Source organism: Rattus norvegicus, chromosome 7 (assembly GCF_021556685.1).
Source record: "Rattus norvegicus strain SHRSP/BbbUtx chromosome 7, alternate assembly SHRSP_T2T, whole genome shotgun sequence".
NCBI classification, from domain to species: domain Eukaryota; kingdom Metazoa; phylum Chordata; class Mammalia; order Rodentia; family Muridae; genus Rattus; species Rattus norvegicus.
Window position 1 is genome coordinate 10,341,059 of NC_141540.1, and position 25,905 is coordinate 10,366,963.

Sequence of the window (25,905 nt, forward strand, 5' to 3'; positions counted from 1 at the left end):
ACGCCTCAGAGACAAAGACAGGCACTACATCAGATTAAAAGGCTAAAAAACAAATTTCCAAGCAAATGGTCTGAAGAAACAAGCTGGATTAGCAATTCTAATTTATTGATTAAAATCGACTTTCAACCAAAAGTAATTGACAAAGGTAAGGAAGGACACTTTATATTCATCAAAGGGAAACTCTACCAAGATGAACTCTCAATCCTAAACATCTATGTTCCAAATGCAAGTGTACCTACATTCATAAAAGAGATCTTAGTAAAGCTCAAATCACACATTGCACCTCACACAGTAATAGTAGGAGATTTCAATACTCTACTCTTATTAATGGAAAGAACATGGAAACAGAAAATAAACAGAAACACAGAGAAACTAACAGAAGTAATGAACCAAATGGATTTAACATATTTATAGAACATTACATCCTAAAACAAAATGATATGCCTTCTCAGCACCTCATGGCATCTTCTCCAAAATAGACAAAAAAATGGTCATAAAACAGGTCTCAACAGATACAGGGAGAAAGAAATAATCCCATGGAACCTATTAGATCAGCAAGGATTAAGGCAGGTCTTCAATAACAACAATCATGGCAGAATGCCCACGTATTCATGAAAATTGAACAACGCTCTATTCAATGACAACTTGACCATGGAAGAAAAAAATGAAATTAAAGACTTCTTAAAATTTAATGAAAATGAAGATACAACATACCTAAACTTATGGAACACAGGGAAAGCCATGCTCAGAGGAAAACTCTTAGCTCTGAGTGCCTGCAAAATGAAACAGGAGAGGGCATACATACACCAGCACCTTGACACCTAAAAGCTCTAGAAGAAAAAGAAACAAATACATGCAAGAGAAGTAGAAGGCAGGAAATAATCAAACTCAGTGCTTAATTCAACCAAATATAAACAAAAAGAACTATACAAAGAATCAACAAAGCAGGAGCTTGCTAGTTTTGTAGAAAATTAGCAAGATAGACTAGACTAACTAGACTAACTAGAGGTCACAGATAGTGTATCAAAATTAACAAAACCAGAAATGAAAAGGGAGATGTAACAACAGAATCTGAAGAAATTTAAAAGATCATCAGATTCTACTAGAGAGGCCTATATTAAACAAGACTGGAAAATCTGGAGGAAACGGATGATTTTCTAGACAAATACCAGGTACCAAAGTTATATCAGGAACAGATAAACCATCTGAACAACTCTATAATTCTTATAGAAATAGAAGCAGTTATAAAAAGTTTCCCAATAAAAAAGAGCCCAGGAACAGACTGTTTTAGTGCAGAATTCTATCTGACCTTCATAGAAGACCTCATGCCAATACTGTCCAAACTATTCCATAAAATACTGACAGAGCATTACCAGATTCCTTCTACGAAGCCATGATTACTCTCAGTCCTAAACCACACAGAGACCCAACACAGAAAGAGAACTTGCGACCAATTTCCCTTATAAGTATTGACAAAAAATACTCAATAAAATTCTTGCAAACCATATCCTAGAACATATCAAAAGAATCAAACTTCACGATCAAGTAGGTTTCAGCCCACTTATGCAGGGAAGGTTCAATATATGGGAATCCATCAACATAATCCACTATATAAACTATCTCAAAGAATAAAGCCAAATGATCATTTCATCAGATGCTGAGAAAGTATTTGACAAAATTCAACACCCCATCATTATAAAAGTCCTGGAATGATCAAGAATTCAAGGCCCATACCTAAACATAGTAAAGGCAATATAAAGCAAACCAATAGATAACATCAAACTAAATGCAGAGAAACTTGAAGCAATCTCACTAAAATCAGGGACTAGACAAGGCAGCCCACTCTCTCCCTACTTATTCAATATAGTACTCAATGTCCTAGCCAGAGCCATCAAAAAAGAAAAGGGGGCAAAGGGATAGAAATTGGAAAGGAAGAAATCAAAATATCACTATTTGAAGATGATATTTTAGTATATTTAAGTGTCTGCAAATTTTCTACAGGAAAACTACTAAACCTGATAAGCACCTTCAGCAAAGTGGCTGGGTATAAAATTAACTCAATAAATCAGTAGCCTTCCTCTACTCAAAGGATAAACAATCGGAGAAAGTAATTAAGGAAATGACACCCTTAAGAGTTGTCACAAATAATATAAAATACCTCGGTGTGACTATAACCAAGGAAGTGAAAGATCTTTATGAAAAGATCTTCAAGACCCTGATGAAAGAAATTGAAGATCTCAGAAGATGGAAAGATCTCCCATGGTCATGAATTGGCAGGAATAATATAGTAAAAATGGCCATTTTGCCAAAATTAGTCTATAGATTCAAGGCATCAATAAAATTCCAACTCAATTCTTCATAGAGATAGAAAAAGCAATTTGCAAATTTATTTAGAATAAGAAAAATCCCTACAAACTGAAACCTATACTCAACAATAAAAGAACTTCTGGAGGAATCACTATCCCTGACCTCATATAGTATTACAGAGCAATAGTAATAAAAACTGTATGGTACTGGTACAGAGACAGGCAGATAGATCAGTGGAAGAGAATTGAGGATGCAGAAATGAACCCACAGACCTATGGTCACCTGATTTTTGACAAAGGCAATAAAATCATCCAATGGAAAGAAGATAGCATTTTCAATTAATAGTGCTGGATCAACTGGTGGTCACCATATAGTAGAATGAAAATTGATCCATTCTTATTGCCCTGTTCAAAGCTTAAGTCCAAAAGGACAAGGACATCCACATCAAACCAGATAAACTAAAACTAATAGAAGAAAATTTGGGGAAGGGTCTTGAAAGCATGGCCACTGGTAAAATTTCCTGAACAAAACAATGGTCTATACTCTAAAATCAAGAATCAACGAATGAGACCTCCTAAAACAGCAAAGCTTCTGTAAGGCAAAGGACACTGTCATTAGGACAAATAGGCAACCAACAAATTGGAAAAAGGTATTTTCCAATCCTATATATGACATAGGACTAATATCGAAAATACACAAAGAACTCAAGAAGATAGAATTCAGAGAGCCAAATAACCCTTTTTAAAATGGTATACAGAGCTAAACAAAGAATTCTCAGCTTAGGAATATAAAATGGCTGTGAAGCACCTAAGGAAATGTTCAATATCCTTAGTCATCAGGGAACTTCAAGTCAAAACAACTTCACACCAGTCAGAATGGTTAAGATAAAAAAAACAAAACAAAAAAACAAAACAAAAAAAAAAAAAACCTCAGGTGACAGTAGATGCTAGTGTGGATGTGGAGAAAGAGGAACTCTTCTCCACTTTTTGTGAGATTGCAAACTGATACAACCACTATGGAAATCTGTCTGGAATTTCCTCAGTAAATTGAACATTCCACTCCCTGAGGATCCAGCTATACCTCTCCTGGGTGTATAACCACAAGATGCTCCAACATACAAGAAAGACACATGCTCTACTGTGTTCATAGCAGCTTAATTTATAATAACCAGAAGCTGGAAAGAACTCAGATGCCTTTCAACAGAAGAATGGATACAGAAAATGTGGTACATCTACATAATGAAGAACTGCTCAGCTATCAAAAACAGTGACTTCATGAAACTCATAGGCAAATGGTTTGAATTAGAAAATATCATCCTGAGTGAGGTAACTCAATGACAGAAAAATACACTTGGCATGTCCTCACTGATAAGTGGTTGTTAGCTGAAAAGCTTGAATTACCCAAGACGCAATCTCCAGACCACATCTCAAGAAGAACGATGACCAAAATGTAGTTGCTTCACTCCTTCTTAAAAGGGAGAACAAAAATATCCATAGGAGAGGATATGGAGGCAAAATTTAGAGCCAAGACTAAAGGAATGGCCATTCAGGGCCTGCCTCACATGTGGCACACACACACACACACACACACACACACACACACACACACACGCATCCACCAAACCTAGATAAGACTAATAAATCTAAGAAGTACATGATGACAAGAACTCTCCTGAGAGACAAAACCAGAACATGTCAAATATAGAGATAAATGGTAGCAGCAAGCCACCTGAAAATGGGACCCAAGTTTGAGTCACTAGAGAAAGGATTGAAAAAACTGAAAGGGCTTGCACTGCATAAGAACAACAATGCCAACCAGCCAGAGCGTCCTGTGACTAAACCACTACTGATGGACTGAGTCATAGTTCCAACTGCATATTTAGCAGAGAATGGCCTTGCTTGGCTCCTGTGGAAGGAGCAGCCCTTGGTCCTGCCATGGTTGGAGCTTCAGTTCAGCGGAATGTCAGGGGGTGGTGGTAATAGGTATTGATAGTGAGAACACCCTTATGTGGGAGGGGGAGGCAGAGGGGATAGGGGCTTATGAACAGGAAACTGGGAAATGGATTATCATTTGAAATGTAAATAAATAAATATTCAATTAAAAAAAGAAAAAAATGGTGTAGATATGTAGATTGCTGGTAAAGTTAAGTTAATAGGTTTTTGTTAATGTCTTTGATGTAGAAAACTTTGAAGAACAAATTAAAAATTCAGAAAGGCACACATTTGATAATTGAACAAGGGATTTTTTGAGGACAGGAAATAAGGACAATGGCAGCCAACCATTACTAGCAGATGTGCTCATGATGAAGGAGATGATTAATTTCCTGTATTGATTTTTACCCTTGACTTCCTGATATTTTTAAATGTTAATAAGCTTGTGCATACTCTGGAGATTTAAAGTGGAAATGACTGGTTTTTTAATATGTATAAAAGTTTCAATTTATGATCTTCTAGGGAATTTTTTTAAGATTACATTTTAAGATAAGTAATAAAATGAATTACCCTTTCTTTGTAACAACAAATTACTTCCTGCCAGTAAAAAACTGGCTGAGAAAAATAATGTTCTTGCTTACAGTATATGAATCTGTACATATATATGTATGTATATGTGTATACATACATATACACTCATTGTAATCATTCACTTTAAAAATATAATGTAGCCACTCTGTATTTTTAATATTGCTTGAAAGATTGTGCTGATTATATAAGTTGTGGGAGAAAAATAAAATTGTTGGAGCTTGAGAAAAAAATAAAATGTAAGGAAGACAGACGATCTAGGAATCCTCCTTAGCTGAGAAGGTGATAAGGGAGGCTTCTCTGCCCAGGACATGTTAGTCATTGTGCCTGAGACATCTCTTGCTTCGTTTTTATTATTTTAATGTTACCTTTAGGTTAAAATATAATTGCATTTCTCTTTTCCCTTTGGTCCCTCCCAAACTTTCCATATACCACTCACAATTGCCATTCAAGTGTAGAAAAATGAAAATTGACCCATATTTGTCACTATGCATGAAGCTCAAGCCCAAGAGGGTCAAGATCTTCATCATAAAACCAGATACACTGCATCTAATAGAAGAAGAAAAAGTGGTTAAGACCCTTGAACTCACTGGCACAGGCAGAAATTTCCAAACACAACTCCAATGACTCATGCTCTAAGATCAAGAATTGATAAATAGGACCTTATGAAACAGAAAGTTTCTGAAGTAAAAGGACAGTCAATAAGACATCCTACAGATTAGGAAAAAAGTCTTCACTAACCCCATATCTGATATCCAAAATATGTAAAGAACTCAAGAACCTACCACCAAAAGACCAAAAAACCCCATTCAAAAAATAGGGTATAGCATTAAACTGAAAATTCACAGTAGAGGAATCTTGAATGGCTGAGGAGAACCTAGTGAAATGTTCAAAGTCCTTAGTGATCAGAGAAAAGCAAATCAAAACGACCCTGAGATTCCACCTTTCAACAGTCAGTATGGCTAAGATCAAAACCTCAGGTGGCAACATATGTTGGTGAGGATGTGGAGAAAGAGGAACACTTATCCATTGCTGGTGAGATTGAAAACTGGTACAACCACTCTGGAAATCAATTTGAAGGTTCTTCAGAAAATAGGAAATAGACCTGCACAACGATACAGAAGTCCCACATTTGGGAATATACCCCAAAGCTGCCTAAACTTTCCACAGAGGCTCATGCTCCACTATGTTTATAGTGGCTTTATTTGTGATAGCCGGAAGCTGAAAACAACCCAGATATCCCAGGACAGAAGAATGGGTACAGAAAATGTGGTTCATTTCCACAATGGGACACTACTCATCTACTAAGAATGAGAACATCTTGAGTTTTGCAGGAAAATGGATTGAACTAGAAAACGTCATCCTGAGTGAGGTAACGCAGAATGGAAAGGACATGCACTGTTATGTTTTGCTAATAAGTGCATATTAGCCCCCCCCCCCAAAATATACAGAATGCCCAAGATACAGTCCACAGAACCCAAAAAGCTCAACAAACATAAAGGCCAACTGAGGATGCCTTGGTTCCTCTTGGGAGGGAGAGGAAAGCAACCACAAGAAGGGAGGGAGAGGAGTACAGGGGAGAGAAAGGGAATGGAGATGGGAGAGAGGGGAACATGATCTGGTATTGGGTAGAGGAAAATAACTGAAACCCTGAGGGCCAGCAGAAAGAATAAAAACAGGCATTCTTCGGAGGAAGGAGGTTGGGAAGACCCTCTAGAATATACCAGAGATCTGGGAAGGGGGAGACTTTCAGGATTCAAAGGTGGGTATCCTAGATGAAAGGCCCTACAGTGGGGAGAGGGGAATTTTTTAATTCACCTCCAGCAGAAAAACAGGGCATTAATTGAGGGATAGTGTTGTTATCCCGCAGCCGAAGCTCTGACTCATAATTCTTCCTCTCTGAAGGAAATGCAGGCATGGAAATGGAGAAGAGTCTGAGGAAAAGACTCTACAGTGGCAGGCCCAAAATGTGTTCCAGCTCAAGAAGAGGCCTCAGGACCTGACACCATTACTGACGTTATGGGTATTCACTAAAAGGGACCTACCATGACTACTCTCCAAAAAACCCAACAAGCATCTGAAAGAGTCAGATGCATATATGTGCACCCAACTAAGGAACCACTCTGGCTGAATTAGAGAAGAGCTGGAGAAAGCTAAGGAGGAAGACAAACTTGTAGAAGGACAAGCAGTCTCAATTAACTAATACCCCTGAGAGCTCTTAGACGCTGGATCACCAACCAGGCAGCATACACCAGCTGAGATGAGGTCTCCAACACATACAGTAGCAGACTCCCAGGTCTGTTTTCAGTCAGAGAAGATGCACCTAATTCTCAAGAGACTGCAGGCCCTAGGAAGTTTAGAGGTTTAGTGAGGTGGGTGGGGTGGGGAAAACTTTGTGTATTTATGGAGACTTGGATGGAGCATGGAGGAGGGGTGTGGAGGAGGTATGGGATATGGAACCCTTGGGGGATGGACTGGGAGGGTAATAAAATTTGGAGTGTAAAATAAGTAAGTAAGTAAGTAAATAAGTAAATAAATAAATAAATAAATAAATAAATAGAGTGTATCTCATTTTCTCACTATTTTTTATTGCATGGATCCATTTGTACTATATGCATATATTCCTAAATAAAACCTGCTCAATACATACAATGTTACTTGTATGTTTGTTTTCAGAGAATACAATTTGTCATTAGAAAACAAACTGGTGTACTCTTCCCCAGTGATACACCTTTCCTTTACACAGCTGCCCTCAATTGCTTTTAGATGTGTGTGTGTGTATGTGTGTGTGTGTGTGTGTGTGTGTGTGTGTGTGTGTGTGTTTGTGTGGTTGAATCCTCCTGGCATTTTGGCATTTTTCCCAGTCCATGATGGCATGCCCTTTGGTGTCTGTAGTCATATGTTTTTCCACCTGGCCATTTTGTTCCTAGAATAATGACTCTGATACTAATTTTCTTTAAGAAATGACGAAGCTCTAAGCTTTGGCTTGTTTACTGTCTAGCTTCAAACTTATTGAAACCATCTATTCTATGTCTTCCACATGGCTAGTTACCTCTCCAATTTGCATGCATCCAATTTCCTCAATTCTGGGCTAATCGCCTAGGAATGACTCTCTTCCTCTCCCGCCCCCTCCCCTCCCCTCCTCTTTCTCCCACCTTCTAATGTTTCTTATTCTCATTGGCTATAGAATTTTTATTTACAGTTGATGCTTCCAAACAATACATAAGATATTCTTTCCACAGGTATCCTCTTTGTTGAGTTTGGTCTGGGTGATTATTTTGGTGAGAGTACATTGGCTTTGCTTCTGATCTCACAGGAAACTACCTGATTCTTTTGCTCCTACAGCCTTTTAATCTACTCTTTTACAATAGACACTGACCTGAGCCCTAGACAGGGAAGAGTCTTGTACATGTCTCCCTTGGGACTGGGATTCTTCCTGTTCTTATGTATAGTAATTGTCTATCTACTACTGTGTCCCCAGCTTTCATAAAAGAGATAATCTGTAATATGTAATCTTTGTATGTCCTATACAAAATGCAGTGCCCTCACTTTTAAAGTTTCTTGTCTCTAACAGCTGTATTGAAACAGAATTGATATACTAAAAATTCCATGTAGTTAACACATGAGACCATATTATCTGCTGCATGTACAAATCCATGCAAGCATTAGTATAGTCAATGTTAGAAACAGAAAGAGCAACAGCAACTGATTTAGTCGGAATGTCACAAAACAGAAACGTAGAGCATAATAAACATTACATTGTTAATATGACAATCTTATTAGAATTGCAAAATTGGTAACAGAGATCTTCAATTAATTGGAACTAAATGATTTATTACACAAAATATGAGGTATTCTTTAAAATAAATAATTTTCCTATAAAATACCTATATGAAATAATTAGTTAATTGATAGACATAATTCATTACTTTTTTGAAGATTTGGTTTGGCATTTAGAACTTATTGATTTATATATATGAAGATCTAATTATAACAGGACATTTTAAAGTCTGAACAGATGCACTGATAGACATGATATACTTTCTGAACTAATTGTGTAAAATTACCTGTATAAGAAAGCAAAAACAAATACTTGAATGTCAGCATTATGTATGCATTATATACAATAACCTTCAGTAAAAGAAAAAATACAATCACTATTTACAGCTAAATAATTCTCTAAATACCTTTGTGAACAATCTTATTATTTAGGTAATATAGTGTGGTGTATGAAAATCATGTATATAATTAATGAAAAATATTCAAAAGTATTTCGGCTGAAGAATTCCAAAGAAATGTATAAACTGTCTTCTAAATGTTTAAAAATTTCATGTGCTTAAGACATCCACAAATCTGATATCCTACAAAACTTATAACACTTAAAAGTAAAATTTCCTAAGCATAGAATTTAATCTATAGTTTGATGATATTATTAGTAGATTTACAAATCTACTAATCAACATTACAAATATTTTATTAGAGAAAAAGATCAAATAAATCTTACATTGTAAGCTCACATATTTTCATACTAGAAATAACTGGGTTTATTGACTTATCTATTTATGGTTTCAGCTAAAAATAATGTCTGTCTCATTTTAATTCTATCATGATTAAATGTTGATTATTAATTTCCTTTTTCATTTTTATTTTATTTATTTACATTTCAAATGTTATCTCCCTTCCCCGTTTTCCTTCCACAAACCTTCTATCCCCTTCCCTTCCCCTGCCTCTATGAGGGTACTCTTGCAACTGCCCACCCACTCCTGCCTCAGTGCCCTAGCATTACCTAACCCTGGAAATCTCCACATGACCAAGGGGCTCCCATCCCAGTGATGTCAGATAAGGCAATTCTCTACTACATATTCAGCTGAAGCCATGTTTCCCCCACATGTGTACTCTTTGGTTAGTGGTTTAGGCGGAGAAAGCTTTGGGGGCTCTGGTTGATTAATAATATTGTTGTTCTTTCAATGGGGTTGTAAACCCCTTCAACTCCTTCCGTCTTTGCCCTGACTTCTCCATTACTGTCTTCACAGACCAATGTTTGACTGCATGCATTCGCATCTGTATAGGTCAGGCCTTGCAAGAGTCTCTCAAGGAACAGGTTTACCAAGCCCAAGTCAGCAAGCACTTCTGGGCATCAGCTAAATTGTATATAAGTAAACTTGAATGCAATCAAAATTAGGGAAATTCAAAATAAACAACTTTAATGTTTGGGGGGATTTTTGTTTATTTTTTGTTTCATTTTTGATCTCTCTCTTTTTTATTTTTTTCTGATTCATAAAGAAATTCCCTTTTATTGCTTATTTTATTACTTTATATTTTAGCTGTTGCCATCCCTTCCAGTCTCCCTTTCCAAGAATTCTTTGTCACAAACCCCCTCCATTTTGCCTCTCAGAGGGTGCCTCTGCACACCTGGAGCAACAAGGATTGGTTTATCCTCTCCAACTAAGGCCAGACAAGGGAGTCCCCTGCTATATAATATGTCTGGGGCCTCAGAACAGCCTGTGATGCTCTTTGATAGGTGACTTACCCTCTGGGAGCTCCCAGGAGTCTGGTTTATATGCTCTTCTTATAGGGTTGCCATCTCCTTCAGTTACTTCAATCCTTCCCCTAGCTCTTCCATAGGGGTCTTCAACTTCAGTTGGATAAACTTATCTGCACCTGTCATAGCTGGTGATACAGCCTTTCAGAGGATATCCATGCTAGACTCATATTTGTAAGCACAATATAGCATCAGTAATATTGTCACAATTTGGTCCCCACCCATAGGATAAATCCCAAATTGGGCCAGTCACTGGACAGCCTTTCCTTCAGTCTCTGCTCCATTTTTGTCCCTATATTTCCTTTAGACAGGAGAAGTTATGGGTTAAAATTTTGAAGGTGGTTTGGTGACCCCATTCATTCACTAGGGGGTCCTATCTATCTATTACTGGTGGTCTCTTCAGGTTTCCTCTCCCTGCTTTGAGTATTATGTCTAAGGTCATTCCCATTGTCTCCTGGGAGCCTCTCACATCTCAGATTTCTGGGACTTTCTAGAAGTTCCCACATGCCCCCATGCCCTCTTGTAGCTGCAAAGTTCCATGGCCCTCTGTGCTTTTCTGATGTTTTCTCGCATGCCTGATCATGCACCTCTTCCCTTCTCCCTTCCACTCTCAGTCTCTTGTCATTATTTTGTTCCTGCTTCTCAGTGGGATTGAAGTATCCTCACATGGGCCTTCCTTATTTTGAACTTCTTAGGGTCTGTAAGTTGTATCCTGGATATTCTGTACTTTTTGGATATCCACTAATCACTGAGTACATACTATGCATGTACTTTTGAGTCTGGGTTATCTCACTCAGTATATTTTCTAGTTCCATCCATGTGCCTGAAAACTTTATGGTGTCCTTGTTTTTAATAGCCGAATAATATAACCATGTGTTAGCAAACCACATTTTCTGTATCCATACTTTGATTGAGGGTCATCTGGTTTGCATCCATTGTCTGGCTATTATGAATCAGACTGCTTTGAATATAGTGGAGCATATGTCCTTATATGGTATGGTGGAGCATCTTTTGAGTATATGTCCAGGAGTGGTATAGCTGGGTTCTCAGCTAATAATATTTTCAAATTTCTGAGTAACCATGAGATTGATCACCAGAGTGGTTATACCTGTTTGCAATCACACCAGCAATGGAGAAGTATTCCCCTTTTCTCCTCATCCTCATCAGCATGTGCTGTCACTTGAGTTTGATTTTAGCCATTGTAATGAGTATAAGGCAGAATTACCTGGTCTTTTTGACTTGCATTTCTTTGATGACTAAGAAGGATGCTGGACATTTTGAAAAATACTTCTCAGTTATTCAAGATACCTCTGTTGAGATTTCTCTGTTTAGCTCTGTGCCCCATGTTTAATTGGCTTAAGTTCTTGCGTTCTTTACACATTTTGAATATTAGCTGTCTATCCAATGTAGGGCTGATGAAGATCTTTTACCTAACTGTAGGTTGCCATTTTGTTGTATCGACTGTGTCCTTTTTATAGAAGCTTTTCAGTTTCATGAGACCTCATTTTCAATTGTTGATCATCAAGCCTGAGCCATTGGTGTCCTTTTCAGGAATTTTTCCCCATACCAATGCATTCAAGGCTCTTTCTCATTTTTTTTCTCATATTAGATGCAGGGTATCTGGTTATAGGCTGAAGTTCTTAATCCACTTGGACTTTAGCTTTGTGCAAGTTGATATATATGGATCTACTTTCACTCTTCTACATGCAAACTGCCAGTTAGGCAAGCACCATTTCTTGAAGATGCTATCTCTTTTCAACTCTATGGTTTGGCTTTTCTCACAAATGAAAAGGTCACTGAAACAAACTAAACAGATATACATTGAATCAAATAGAAGTTATGAAACAAATGTATTTAATAATATCTGCAGAACTTTTCACCCCCCCCAAATAACTTCTTAAAACCACATGGAACTGTCTCTGAAATTGACTATATAATTGGACCAAAACAAGCCTCAGCAGACACAAGAAGATTGAAATAATCCCATGCTTACACTCATATCACTATGAAGTAAGGCTGGAATCCAATAACACAAAATCAACAGAAAGTCCACATACTCATAGAAACTCAACAAATCTCTATTCAAGTATAACTTGGTCAGAAAAAACTGAAGAAAGAAATTAAAGACATTCTAGAATTCAATGAAAATGAAGGCAAGCATTTCCAAACTTATGAGACACTGTGAAAGCAGTTTTAAGAGGAATATTCACAGTCTTAAGTGCCTTCATAATGAAATTACAGAGATCCTATACTAGCAACTTAACCACTTACCTGAAAGCTCTAGAACAAAGGCAACAGCCACAGCCAAGAGGAATAGACAGAAGAAAATTGTCAAACTTGGGGTTAAAATCAACCAATTAAAAACATACAATACAACCAATCTACTTTGACTTTTTGAAACTTAAATATTTAGTTATATTACAAATCTTTCCTTTTCCCTTTTACGGAATTTATTATTGCATTGATGAACACAGAAAATATCCCTCATGTTTTAAATTTTTAAATTAAAATGTAATTACACTGTTTCTATCTTTCTGTTCAATTACCCAGAAATAGTAAGGTGATGGATCTTTAGAGGAGAATCAATTATGGCCACTTTATTAGACTTTCATGATTACTAAGTGCATGCAAATGTTATCCTTATACCTACAGATAAAGATAGCTTTCACCCATCACCAAAGAAACTTTTATTTTCAGTGGATTGAGACTATCACAGAAAACCACAAGTGGTCACAATTGAGTACAACTCACCTCTCAGTGTTTGGCCCCTGGTGGGTGGAAACATTAAAAAAAAAAAAAAAAAAAAAAAAAACCTTACAGGTAAGGCTTTAGGAATTTTCCAGAACAGGAACAAAAACACTGCAAGATCTAGAGACCAGGAAACTTGTTTTGTGTAGAAATTATAGGGAAGCTATGTCAAAAATAGACTTTTAGGAAAGATTTAATTCATTACATCATTCCTTGATCTTTTCTTTATTTGGTACTTTTTATTGGATTTCTTTAAATTTACATTTCAAATGTTATCCCCTTTCCTGGTTTCTTGTCCATAAACCTACTATCCCATCCCTCCTTCCCCTTCTTCTATGAGGGTATTCCCCTACCCAACCACCTACCCTTTCTCGCCTCCCTGCTCTGACATTCTACTACACTGGGCCTCGAACCTTGGCAGGCCCAAGACAGTCTCCTACCATTGGTGCTCAACAAGGCCATCCTCTTCTACATATGGAGCTGGAGACCTGGGTCAGTTGCTGTGTACTCTTTGGAGTGTGGTTTAGTACATAGGAGCTCTAGTTGGTATTGTTATTCTTATGGAGTTGCAAACCTGTTCAGCTCCTTCAGTCCTTTGTCTATCTACTCCACTGGGGATCCTGTTTCAGTTCAATGGTTGGCTGTAAGCATCCCCCTCTGTATTTGTCATACTCTGGCAGATACAGCGGTATCAGGCTCCTGTCAGCATGTACTTCTTGAAGAAAGATTTAATCATTACCTAATTCTTTGATCTTGTCTTTATTTGGTGCTTTTCTTTTTTCATAAAAAAAAAATCTTCATAGAAAATTGCTTTAGCTTTCAGCAGCCCATTCCTGAGCTGTGAGGAAGTTTGCCTCTTCCTTCTGGGCAAGACATGTTTTCAGACGATTCCACCTCTTCTTCACTTTTCTCTTGGGCTTCTTTTATAGACTGGATTCTTTTGGATAATAGCATGAGCTTTCTTATACATCTCCTCCATCGTGTCTGGAGTTATATTGTTCTTGATGTACTGAAAGAACTGTTTTTACACTCATCTTCATCTTCCTCTATTAGATAGCACATGTAGTCTGTCACATTCTTACCCATGATGTGCTTCCAATGCACCTCTGCATTGAAGTCTTTACTTTCAGAGTCATAACCAGGGAATTGTTTGCTACTATGAGAGATAGACAAGCCTCCATCCACAGTTTCCTTCACGGACCTGAAAACTTCATTGCCAGTTGCAGTTCCAGAAAGACCTGCATCCAAATAGCAAGTGAAGGCACCAGACTGACGTTCAATACTTTCCACATTTTATTCATCTCGATTCACCGCTACTTGGCCTTCATAGAACCTGTCTATGCCAAATCTATTCAGAAACCTGCAGGCCAGCAGCAGGCCAGGGCAACAGTCTGCAGCATAATTTGTCAGGCCAACTTTCACACTGAATTTTGGAAGTTCATGTGCATATGCTCTGAACAGACTATCAAATCCCCTTCTAGATGGGCATATGCAATCTGGCAGATGATATGTCTTTTAGTTACATGAACTATCAGCCTATATTTGGGTCTGTTGTACTTACTTTTCTCCTGGATCATTAATAGTTTCTGTGCATAGTAGTGAGTTTTACCCTCTTGCCACCTGCTAAATCTCACTTGCTATCTTTTAAAGTAGGCATTATTCTTGACAACTTCCATGAACCCCATCCTACAGAACAGAGACCTGCAACTGTGTCTCCATGCAGACTTGCAAATTCAGCCACTCTAGGAAGAAAAGGCAGTACTTTTCCTTGTGCTAATATATCCATCTTATTCCTCAGCAAAATAATTTATTGTAATTAAATAATTCTGTAATTAAATGAGGGCATTCCAATACTTTCAAACCTAAGAAGAAGTTATTTATTTAAAAAAAACTGAATTTGATAATAGAATAATAATTACAAATTATCGATGCTCTGCTTCCTCAAAAATTCACTGATCACAAGCAATATTTCTAAAATAATATTTTCTGTTTTATTAATATATTAAAACCTGTATATCTGATGCTTTTGGAAACAGTAACGTCTAAATTTTCATGTTTAAATACATCTGATATGCCTAGCTTTTCACTAATTAGCCAACAGGAGGGCTACAATTTATTCCAAAATTCTCCAGTATGATGTCTGGTTCAAATACTAGATTCAAGAGCAATTACATGAATTATACATCATAAATTTTATTTTATGATGTGTAATGTAAGTGACGAATTATTAGTGTTTTATAAGATAAAAATATCAAATCGTAGATTCATAACTGGGTCATTTTGAGTATGTTTCATTGTTTATATAATTATTCTTTAAATCCTGAAGTAGTTTGTTTCATTGTTTGTATAATTATTCTTAAATGTTTAAAATAATATGCCTTACTGGAAAAAATTTCCTGAACAAAACACCAATGGCTTACGCTCTAAGATCAAGAATCGACAAATGGGATCTCATAAAACTGCAAAGCTTCTGTAAGGCAAAGGACACAGTGGTTAGGACAAAACGGCAACCAACAGATTGGGAAAAGATCTTTACCAATCCTACAACAGATAGAGGCCTTATATCCAAAATATGCAAAGAACTCAAGAAGTTAGACTGCAGGGAAACAAATAACCCTATTAAAAAATGGGGTTCAGAGCTAAACAAAGAATTCACAGGTGAGGAATGCCGAATGGGTGAGAAACACCTAAAGAAATGTTCAACACCTTTAGTCATAAGGGAAATGCAAATCAAAACAACCCTGAGATTTCACCTCACACCAGTGAGAATGGCTAAGATCAAAAACTCAGGTGACAGCAGATGCTGGCGAGGATGTGGAGAAAGAGGAACACTCCTCCATTGTTGGTGGGATTGCAGACTGGTACAACCATTCTGGAAATCAGTCTGGAGGTTCCTCAGGTAATTGGACATTGAACTGCCTGAGGATCCAGCTATACCTCTCTTGGGCATATACCCAAAAGATGCCTCAACATATAAAAGAGACACGTGCTCCACTATGTTCATTGCAGCCTTATTTATAATAGCCAGAAACTGGAAAGAACCCAGATGCCCTTCAACAGAGGAATGGATACAGAAAATGTGGTACATCTACACAATGGAATATTACTCAGCTATCAAAAACAACGAGTTTATGAAATTTGTAGGCAAATGGTTGGAACTGGAAAATATCATCCTGAGTGAGCTAACGCAATCACAGAAAGACATACATGGTATGCACTCATTGATAAGTGGCTATTAGCCCAAATGCTTGAATTACCCTAGATCCCTAGAACAAACGAAACTCAAGACGGATGATCAAAATGTGAATGCTTCACTCCTTCTTTAAATGAGGAAAAAGAATTCCCTTGGCAGGGAAGGGAGAGGCAAAGATTAAAACAGAGACTGAAGGAACACCCATTCAGAGCCTGCCCCACATGTGGCCCATACATATACAGCCACCCAATTAGACAAGATGGATGAAGCAAAGAAGTGCAGACCGACAGGAGCTGGATGTAGATCGCTCCTGAGAGACACAGCCAGAATACAGCAAATACAGGGGCGAATGCCAGCAGCAAACCACTGAACTGAGAATAGGACCCCCGTTGAAGGAATCAGAGAAAGAACTGGAAGAGCTTGAAGGGGCTCGAGACCCCATACGTACAACAATGTCAAGCAACCAGAGCTTCCAGGGACTAAGCCACTACCTAAAGACTATGCATGGACTGACCCTGGACTCTGACCTCATAGGTAGCAATGAATATCCTAGTAAGAGCACCAGTGGAAGGGGAAGCCCTGGGTCCTGCTAAGACTGAACCCCCAGTGAACTAGACTATGGGGGGAGGGCGGCAATGGGGGGAGGGTTGGGAGGGGAACACCCATAAGGAAGGGGAGGGGGGAGGGGGATGTTTGCCCGGAAACCGGGAAAGGGAATAACACTCGAAATGTATATAAGAAATACTCAAGTTAATTAAAAAAAATATGCCTTAATTCACTGATAATTTCATGAAAATATGCAATATATGTTCATCACATTCACTTAACACTGCCTCCTTTTACCTCACCTTAGTATCTCTAATCATCTCAATTCTGAGCTTTATGTTGTCTTTTTATTTTATATTTTCTTATGTATGTTATGATATATTAATTTATTCCTAGGTGCTTTGTTTTTACAAAAAATAATACCATTTAACTTACCATTAAGAGAACATGTTCAATCCACTCTTCGTGACTATAGCAAGAATTATAATTAAAGGCAATTATGTGCCTTGAAATAATACTTATTCTTCTGGAAAAGAAAATTAACATCAATTAATCTTTCATATTAATTAAAAGCAGATTACTAAAATGTGAATTTTTAAAAATAAAGTGACATTTATTTTCAACCACATCTCTGAACATCTTAGATTTTGCGTTAGACAACATTTCCTATTAAGTCACTTTTTAAAATATCAGAGATCTGAGATAATACACACATGTCCAACCAATTTAATCTTACATTTTCATTAAAATAGTGGTAGTTGAAATCTTCTCCTGTAAATTAGCTAATACCATTTCCTCGTTATTTAAACAGCCAAATAGTCTATTTATAGGAAATCTAAATGGAAGGTGCTCCAAATGAAAAGAAAGAAAAAAATTAAAAACATGCAAAACAATTTTCAAAACATCTTATTTATCAGTGAGTTAAAATAATTCAGTAGCTGGATGCTGTGATGTTGGAGGGAGCTGAGTTAGGAAGATGGCAAATTCAATTCATGTTATCTACACAGTGAGACTTTATCTTACCAGTAACAGCTATAACTATGAACCTGAGGCAGTGGATTATGTTGATGGGTTCCCATATATTGAACAATCCCTGTGCCTCTGGGATGCACCCTACTTTATCATGGTGAATGATCATTATGATGTGTCCTTGGTTTTAGTTTGCAAAAATTTTATTGAATATTTTTGCATCAATGTTGATGAGTAAAATTGTTCTGAAGTTCTCTTTCTTTGTTGGGTCTTTGTGTGGTTTGGGCATTAGTGTAACTGTAGCTGCATAGAATGTATTAGGTAGTGTTTCTATTTTATGTAATACACTGAGAAGTGTTGGTATTAGGCCTTCTTTGAATATCTGATAGAAGTCTGCACTAAAACCATCTGGTCCTGGGAATTATTTGGTTGTGAGACTTTTAATGACTTCTTCTATTTCCTTAGGGGTTATGGGACAGTTTAGATGGTTTAGCAGATCCTGATTTAATTTTGGTACTTGGTATCTGTCTAGACAATGATTCATTTTATCTGGATTTCCAGTTTTGTTGAGTATTGGTTTTTGTAGTAGGATCTGATAATTTTTTTAAATTTATTTGGTTTTTGTTGTTGTATCTCCATTTTCATTTCTGATTTTGTTAATTTGCATACTATCTCTGGGCCCTCTGATTAGGCTGTCTAAGTGTTTATTTATCTTGTTGATTTTTTCAAAGAACCAGCTCCTGGTTTCTTGATTCTTTCTGTAGTTAAGTTGGTTTGTTTCTACTTGGTTGATTTGAGCTCTGAGTTTCACTATTTCCTGCTGTTTGCTCCTCTCTGTGTCCTTGCATCTATATGTTCTAGAGCTTTGAGGTATGTTGTCAGGCTGCTACTGTACACTCTCTCCGGTTTCTTTGTGGATGCACTGAGGGCCATGCATTTTTCATTTATCACTATTTGTTATTGTATCCCATAAGTTTGGTTCCAGTTGCTGCCCTCATAGAGAACTGAAAGTCAGCTGCCAGGAGTGACTACACACCTGAGGGCAGAACACTCTGTTCCTATAACTGGCTGAAAGAAATGAGGAAAACAGGTGCAGGAATCAAAACAAAAGAAAATAAGAGTACTTGGCATCATCGGAGACAGGTTTTCTACCAAACCAAACATTGGATATTAAAATACACAGGGTAAGCAAGATCTAGATTTAAAATCATTTTATCATGATGATGGAGGACTTTAAGAAGGTCATAAATGACTCCCTTAAGGAAATACAGAACAACACAAGTAAGCAAGTAGAAGCCTTTAAAGAGGAAACACAAAAATCCCTTAAAGAACAACTGGAAAAAAAAACAAGTAAACAGGAGAAGGAAATGAACAAAACAATCCAGGAGTAAAAATGGAAATAGAAATAATAAAGAAAGCCCAAAGGGAGACAACCCTGGAGATAGAAAACCTAGGGAAGAGATCAGGAGACATAAATGTGAGAATCAAGAACAGAATACAAGAGGTAGAAGAGAGAGTCTCAGGAGCAGAAGATACCTTAGAAAACGTAGACAAAACTGTCAAAGATAATGTAAAACAGAAAAAGCTCCTAGCCCAAAACATCCAGGAAATGCACGACACAATGAGAAGATCAAACCGAAGAAAAATAGCTATAGAAGAGAGTGAAGACTCCCACTTTAAAAGGCTAGTAAATATCTTAAACAAAATCATAGAAGAAACTGCCCTAACCTAAAGAAAGAGATGTCCATAAACATACTAGAAGCCTACAGAAATCCAAATAGATTGAACCAGAAAAGAAATTTCTCCCATCAAATAATAGTCAAAACACCAAATGCACAAAACAAAGAAAGAATATTAAAAGCAGTAAGGGGAAAATGTCAAATAATATATGGAGGCAGACCTAAATTAAACAAGATTTCTCACCAGAGACTATGAAATCCAGAAGATTCTGGACAGATATCACACAGACCCTAAGGGAACAAATATCAATCCAGGCTATTATATCCATCAAAACTAACAATTATAATTGAGGGAGAAACCAAGATATTCCATGACAAAACCAAATTTACACAGTATCTTTCTCCAAATCCAGCCCTACAAAGGATAATAAATGGCAAAGCCCAACACAAGGAGGTAAACTACACCCTAGAAAAAGCAAGAAAATAATCTCCTTGCAAGAAAACCAAAAGAAGAGAAGCACAAAAACATAATCCCACTTCTAATTATGAAAATAAGAGGAAGCAGCAATCACTATTCCTTAATATCTCTCAATATTAATAAACTCAATTCACAAATAAAAAGACACAGATTAACAGAATGGACATATAAAGAGGACCTAGCATTTTGCTGCCTACAGGAAACACACCTCAGAGACAAAGACAGACTCTACTTCAGAGGAAAAGGCTGGAAAACCATTTTAGTATCAAATGGTCTGAAGAAACAAGCTGGCGTAGCCATTCTAATATTGATTAAAATCGACTTTCAACCAAAAGTCATCAAAAAAGAAAGGAAGGAGACATATTCAGATTCATTAACGGAAAAATCCACCAAGATGAACTCTAAATCCTAAATATCTATGCTCTAAATACAAGGGCACATACATACATACATACATACATAAAAAAAAAAAACAAAACAAAAAAAAAAACCTTACTAAAGCTCAAAGCACACACTGCACCTCACACAATAATAGTAGGAGACTTCAATACCCCACTATAATCAAAGGAAAGATTATGGAAACAGAAATTAAACAAAAACATAGAGAGAATAGCAATAGTTTTGAACCAAATGAACTTAACAGATATTTATAAACCATTCCATCTTAAAACAATAGGATATACCTTCTTCTTATCACCTCATGGTACTTTTTCCAAAATTGACCATACAATCAGGCACAAAACAGGCCTCAACAGATAAAGAAAGATAGAAATAATCCCATGCATCCTATCAGATCACCATGTGCTAAGGCTTGTCTTCAAAAAGAACAATAAGAAAAGAACGTCCACATACACATGGAAGTGTAACAATGCTCTACTCAATGGTAACTTCGTAAAGGAAGAAATAAACAGATATTCAAGATGTCTTGAATTTAATGAAAATGAAGGTACAACATACCCCAACCTATGGGACACAATGAAGCTGTGCTAAGAGGAAAACTCATAGGTCTGAGAGCTGGCAGAAAGAAATAGATGACAGCGTACATCAGCAGCTTGACAGCACAACTAAAAGCTTTAGAATAAAAAGTAGCAAATATACCCAAGAGGAGTAGAAGGCAGGAAATAATCAAACTCAGTGCTGAAATCAACCACATAGAAACAAAAGGACTATACAAAGAATCAACAGAACCAAAAGCTGGTTCTTTGAGAAAATAAACAAAATAGTTAATCTCTTAGCCAGACTAACCAGAGGGCACAGAGAATGTGTCAAAATTAACAAAATCAGAAATGAAAAGGGAGACACAGCAACAAAATCTGAGGAAATTAAAAAAAATCATAAAATTCTTCTACAAAAGTCTATATTCAATAAAACTGGAAAATGTGGAGGAAATGTACAGTTTTCTAGACACACACCAGATACCAAAGTTAAATCAGGGACAGATAAACCATTTAATCAACCCCATAAATCCTAAAGAAATAGAAGCAGTCATTAAAAGTCTCCCCCCCAAAAAAAAAAAAGAGCTCAGAACCAGACAGGTTTAGTACATAATTCTATCAGACCTTTCTAGAAGTCCTCATACCAATACTTTTCAAACTATTTTACAAAATTGAAACAGACAGAGCTCTACCAAATTCCTTCTAATTACTCTTATTCCTAGACCACACAAAGACCCAACAAAAGAGAATTTCAGACCAATTTCCCTTATGAATACCGACCCAAAAATACTCATTAAAATTCTTGCAAACTGAATCCAAAAGCAAATCAAAACAATCATCCAGCTGAGCAAGTAGGCTTCATTCCAGATATTCAGGGATGGTTCAATATATGGAAAATCATCAACATTATCCACTATACAAATAAACACAAAGATAAAAAAAACATATGATCATTTCATTAGATGTTGCGAAAGCATTTGACAAATTTCAACCCCCCTTTCATTTCGTGGTTTGCCCTGGAGTTATCTGTATTTTGATGCTAATTCCACTGCCCCAAGGACAGCTGCCTAGAACTCAGATGACTACACCAGAAGCTTCTCCCCATTTAATTTGTAAAACACAGGTGAGGGCAGATACAGGAAAGAAGGGGGCCTGTCATTGGACTAGAACGTAGGATGGGTGGGAGAGAAGTTTGAAGGAAGGAGAGGAGACTGAGACAGAAAGAGAAGAGACAGGAGGGACAGAGAAGGTAGTCATGGTGAAGAGAAAATGGAAGCTGATGTTAATATTCCACTCTTTATTACAGATTTACAGGTTGTTATTAATGTTCTTAAGAGATGGGTTTTGTATCTTTAGGTGCCAATTATATCCTATCAATTAGGTCAAAGGTTATTGTGTTGTGTGTTCTTTTATGTGACACTTTGAGTGTAAGTAAGTGTGCAGTGGCTGGATACACTGGGCCACTATGGAATTGAGACGTGTGTTTTTGGCATGGAAACCTGCCTTGGGAACTAGATATGTAGAGAGATTGCTGCAAGGCTCAGAGAGAGGCCTTCAACATTGTGATATGGGATGGAGCAAAGTGGTGAGAAACTTTGTGTACTGGGAATTAAAAAATCTAGCAGATATCTTGGGGCACTGAGGTTCTGTACTGTTATGTTTTTTTATATTTTTACAACACTTCATGATAAAAGTCCTGGAAAGAACACGAATTCAAGGCCCATTCCTAAACACAGTAAAAGTCATATAAAGCAAACCAGTAGCTAACATTACACTAAATGGAGAAAAACCTGAAGCAATCCCACTAAATTCAGGGATTAGACAAGGCTGCCCACTCTCTCCCTACTTATTCAGTATAATTCTTGAAGAACTAGACAGAACAATCAGACAACAAAAGGAGGTCAAAGGGGTACAAATTGGAAAGGAAGAAGTCAAAATATCACTATTTGCAGATGAGGAGATAATATAGTTAAGTGACCTCAAAAGTTCCACCAGAGAACTACTAAACCTGATAAACAACTTCAGCAAAGTGGCTGGGTATAAAATAAACTCAAACAAATCAGTAGTGTTCCTCTACTCAAAGGAGAATCAGTCTGAGAAGTTAGATTCCGGAGTACCACATGACCTTTTTAAAACTTGTGTACGGAGCTAAAGATAGGAATCTCAAATGGCTGAATAGCACTTTAAGAAATGTATAACATCCTTAGACAGCAGAGAAATGCAAATTAAAGAACCATGAGATTTCACCTCACAATAGTCAGAAAGGCTAAGACCAAACCTCAGGGGACAGAAGATGCTGGCAAGGATGTGAAGAAAGAGTAACACTCCTTCATTGGTGATCGGATTGTAAACTGGCTTAACCACTCTGGTAATCAGTCTTGCAGTTCTTCAGAAAATTTGAAATAATTCTACCTGAGGACCCAGCTATATTAATCCTGGGCATATACCCAAAAGATAATCCAACATATAACACAGACACATGCTCCACTATGTTCATAACCTTATTTATAATAGTCAGAATCTTGCAACAACCTAGATGTTCCCCAACAGTGGAATGGGTACAAGAATTGCAGCATATTTACACTACAGAGTACTTGTCAGCTATTAAAACAATAATTTCATGAAATTCGCAGGCCAAAGCATAGAATTTGAAAAAATCATCCTGAATGTGGTAACCCAGTCATGTAAGTACAGAAATTTTATGTACTCACTGATGATTGGATTTTACCCAAAAATAAGTTTGGACTACCCACAATACAACTCACAGATCACAAGAAGAAATAAGATCCCACCAAAGTGAGAGAGGTGGTGAAGAGTAGAGGGGTCTTGTAGAGGGGAAACTGGTAAGGGGCATAACATTTGAAATGCAAATAAATATAATAACCAATAAAAATGAGAAAAAAGAATAAGCAAAATCAAAAATACAAAAAACAAACAAACAAAAAACAAAAGAAGCTGAGGCAGGAATAATGTCACAGCTATCAGTCAATTCTAGGTTATATAGTGATTACCAGACCATCAAGGACAATTATACTCTAGCATTTCATAATCATTCACATTTACAAGTATAGTGATGTAATACCCTACATTAAAACATTTTTGGTGACTAGGGAGTGCTCCAGTGAGTACTATATTACTAGGTTAGTGTCCTAACCATGCAAGCACAAGAACATTAATTTGCATCCCCCAAATCTATGTAAGAGCTGAATACCATGTGTCTGTAACCAAGGGATGCTGATACATTAATCTTATGCACTGGTGTACCAGCCAAGCAAAAACAAGGAGCTTCAAGTTCAATAAGAAGTTATATCACAAAATATAGGACAACCCATCAAGCAAGGACATCTTTATGTTAGCCTGTAGCAAGCATGTAATAATATGATATTCTATGACAATCATTATTTTGGAATTGATGCCAAATTAATCCCGTCTGAGCAATAATTACTTTGAGGGTTTATATTTGTGTTCCAGTGTGTGACTTTACCTCTAAGACAACGGCATCCAAATATCCAATAGAGATATTTCTCCTATACTTTTTTGCAAAAGGTGTACTATTCTGTATTATTGAGTCAACTGAAACTGCACAAAATGTGACTTTGGTATGAATATTTGAATATATTTCATAATTCATATTTTCATTCAGATTACACCAAAGCATATTGTAAGACCAGAGCTCTCTACTGTGTACTCTTGCCAGCCTTAAGTTTGGGATAATTTCATCAGTGATCTGTGGACACCTAAAGGCAAACTTTATTCAGTTATTAATTGTTATAGTGTCTATAAGATATTTATTACTGCTTTAGCCCTTTTTATTCACTTTTATTAGTTATTCTATTAGGAAAATTAGTATAATTATAAATATTTTTTGATTTTGATAATATAGAGAAATTGTATATAGTCATGGAAGAATCTAGAAATTATGGAGAAATGTTACAAGGAGACCTCTGATATAAGATATAGCTTAAAATGAATTATTGAAGAACTATAATACAGCAAGTGGTCAAATTGATGATTAGTGAATAAAATTCACGCACATAGAAGATATTTAATAATATCTAATCATAAATAATTGCTAAGAGAGACTAGGGAAATAGTTCTTTAAGTAAGAGTTCTTGATGTACAATACTTGTAATAATTTTTAATTGGGTATTTTTTTATTTACATTTCAAATGTTATCCCCTTTCATGATATCCATAATCTCCCTATCCCATCACCCATCCCCCTTCTTCTATGACGGTGTTTGCCCTCCCCAACAACCCATCCCTTAATGCATCCCCGCCCTGATATTTTGCTTCACGGGGTCATCAAACCTTGGCAGAATCAATGGCTTCTCCTCCCATTGGTACCCAATAAGTCCATCCTCCGCCACATATGCTGCTGTAGCCATAAGTCTGTCCATGTGTACTTTTTGGATGGTGTTTTAGTTCCTGAGAGCTCTGTTTGGTAAGTATTGTCGTTCTTATGGGGTTGCAAATTCTTTCAACATCTATAATACTTTTTCTAACTCCTCCATTGGGGAGCCCATTCTCAAATCATTGGTTGGCTGCGAACATCCTCCTCTGTATTTGTCATGCTCTGGCAGAGTTTCTCAGAAAATAGCGATATCAGGCTCCTGTCAGCATGCACTTCTTGATATCAGCAATATTGTCTGTGTTTGGTGGCTATATGTACATGGGCTGGATCCCCAGTTGGGCTAGGCTCTAAATGGCCATTCCTTCAGTCTCTGCTCCAAACTTTGTCTCAATATCTCCTCTTATGAATATGTTTGTTACCTCTTCTAAGAAGGACCATAACATTTACACTTTGGTCATCCTTCTTCTTGAGTATTCTTACCATAAGTTTAAGTTCCCAGTAACTATCTAAAACTTTGTGTGTCACCACATGTGGCTACTATCCCAACGTATAGGGGAATGGAGACAGAAAGCTTCTGTGTCTTACTGAAGACTTCTCTGGCTTTAGTTCAGTTAGGAAAACTTCTCTAAAATAACA

The 25,905-nt window shown here is 36.9% G+C and overlaps 1 pseudogene; it reads right to left on the reverse strand.

The window, feature by feature from the left end:
• Window positions 1-13,928: 13,928 nt before the first annotated feature.
• Rpl5-ps6 (ribosomal protein L5, pseudogene 6) lies at window positions 13,929-14,801 on the reverse strand (annotated as a pseudogene).
• Between the last annotated feature and the right edge of the window lie 11,104 nt (window positions 14,802-25,905).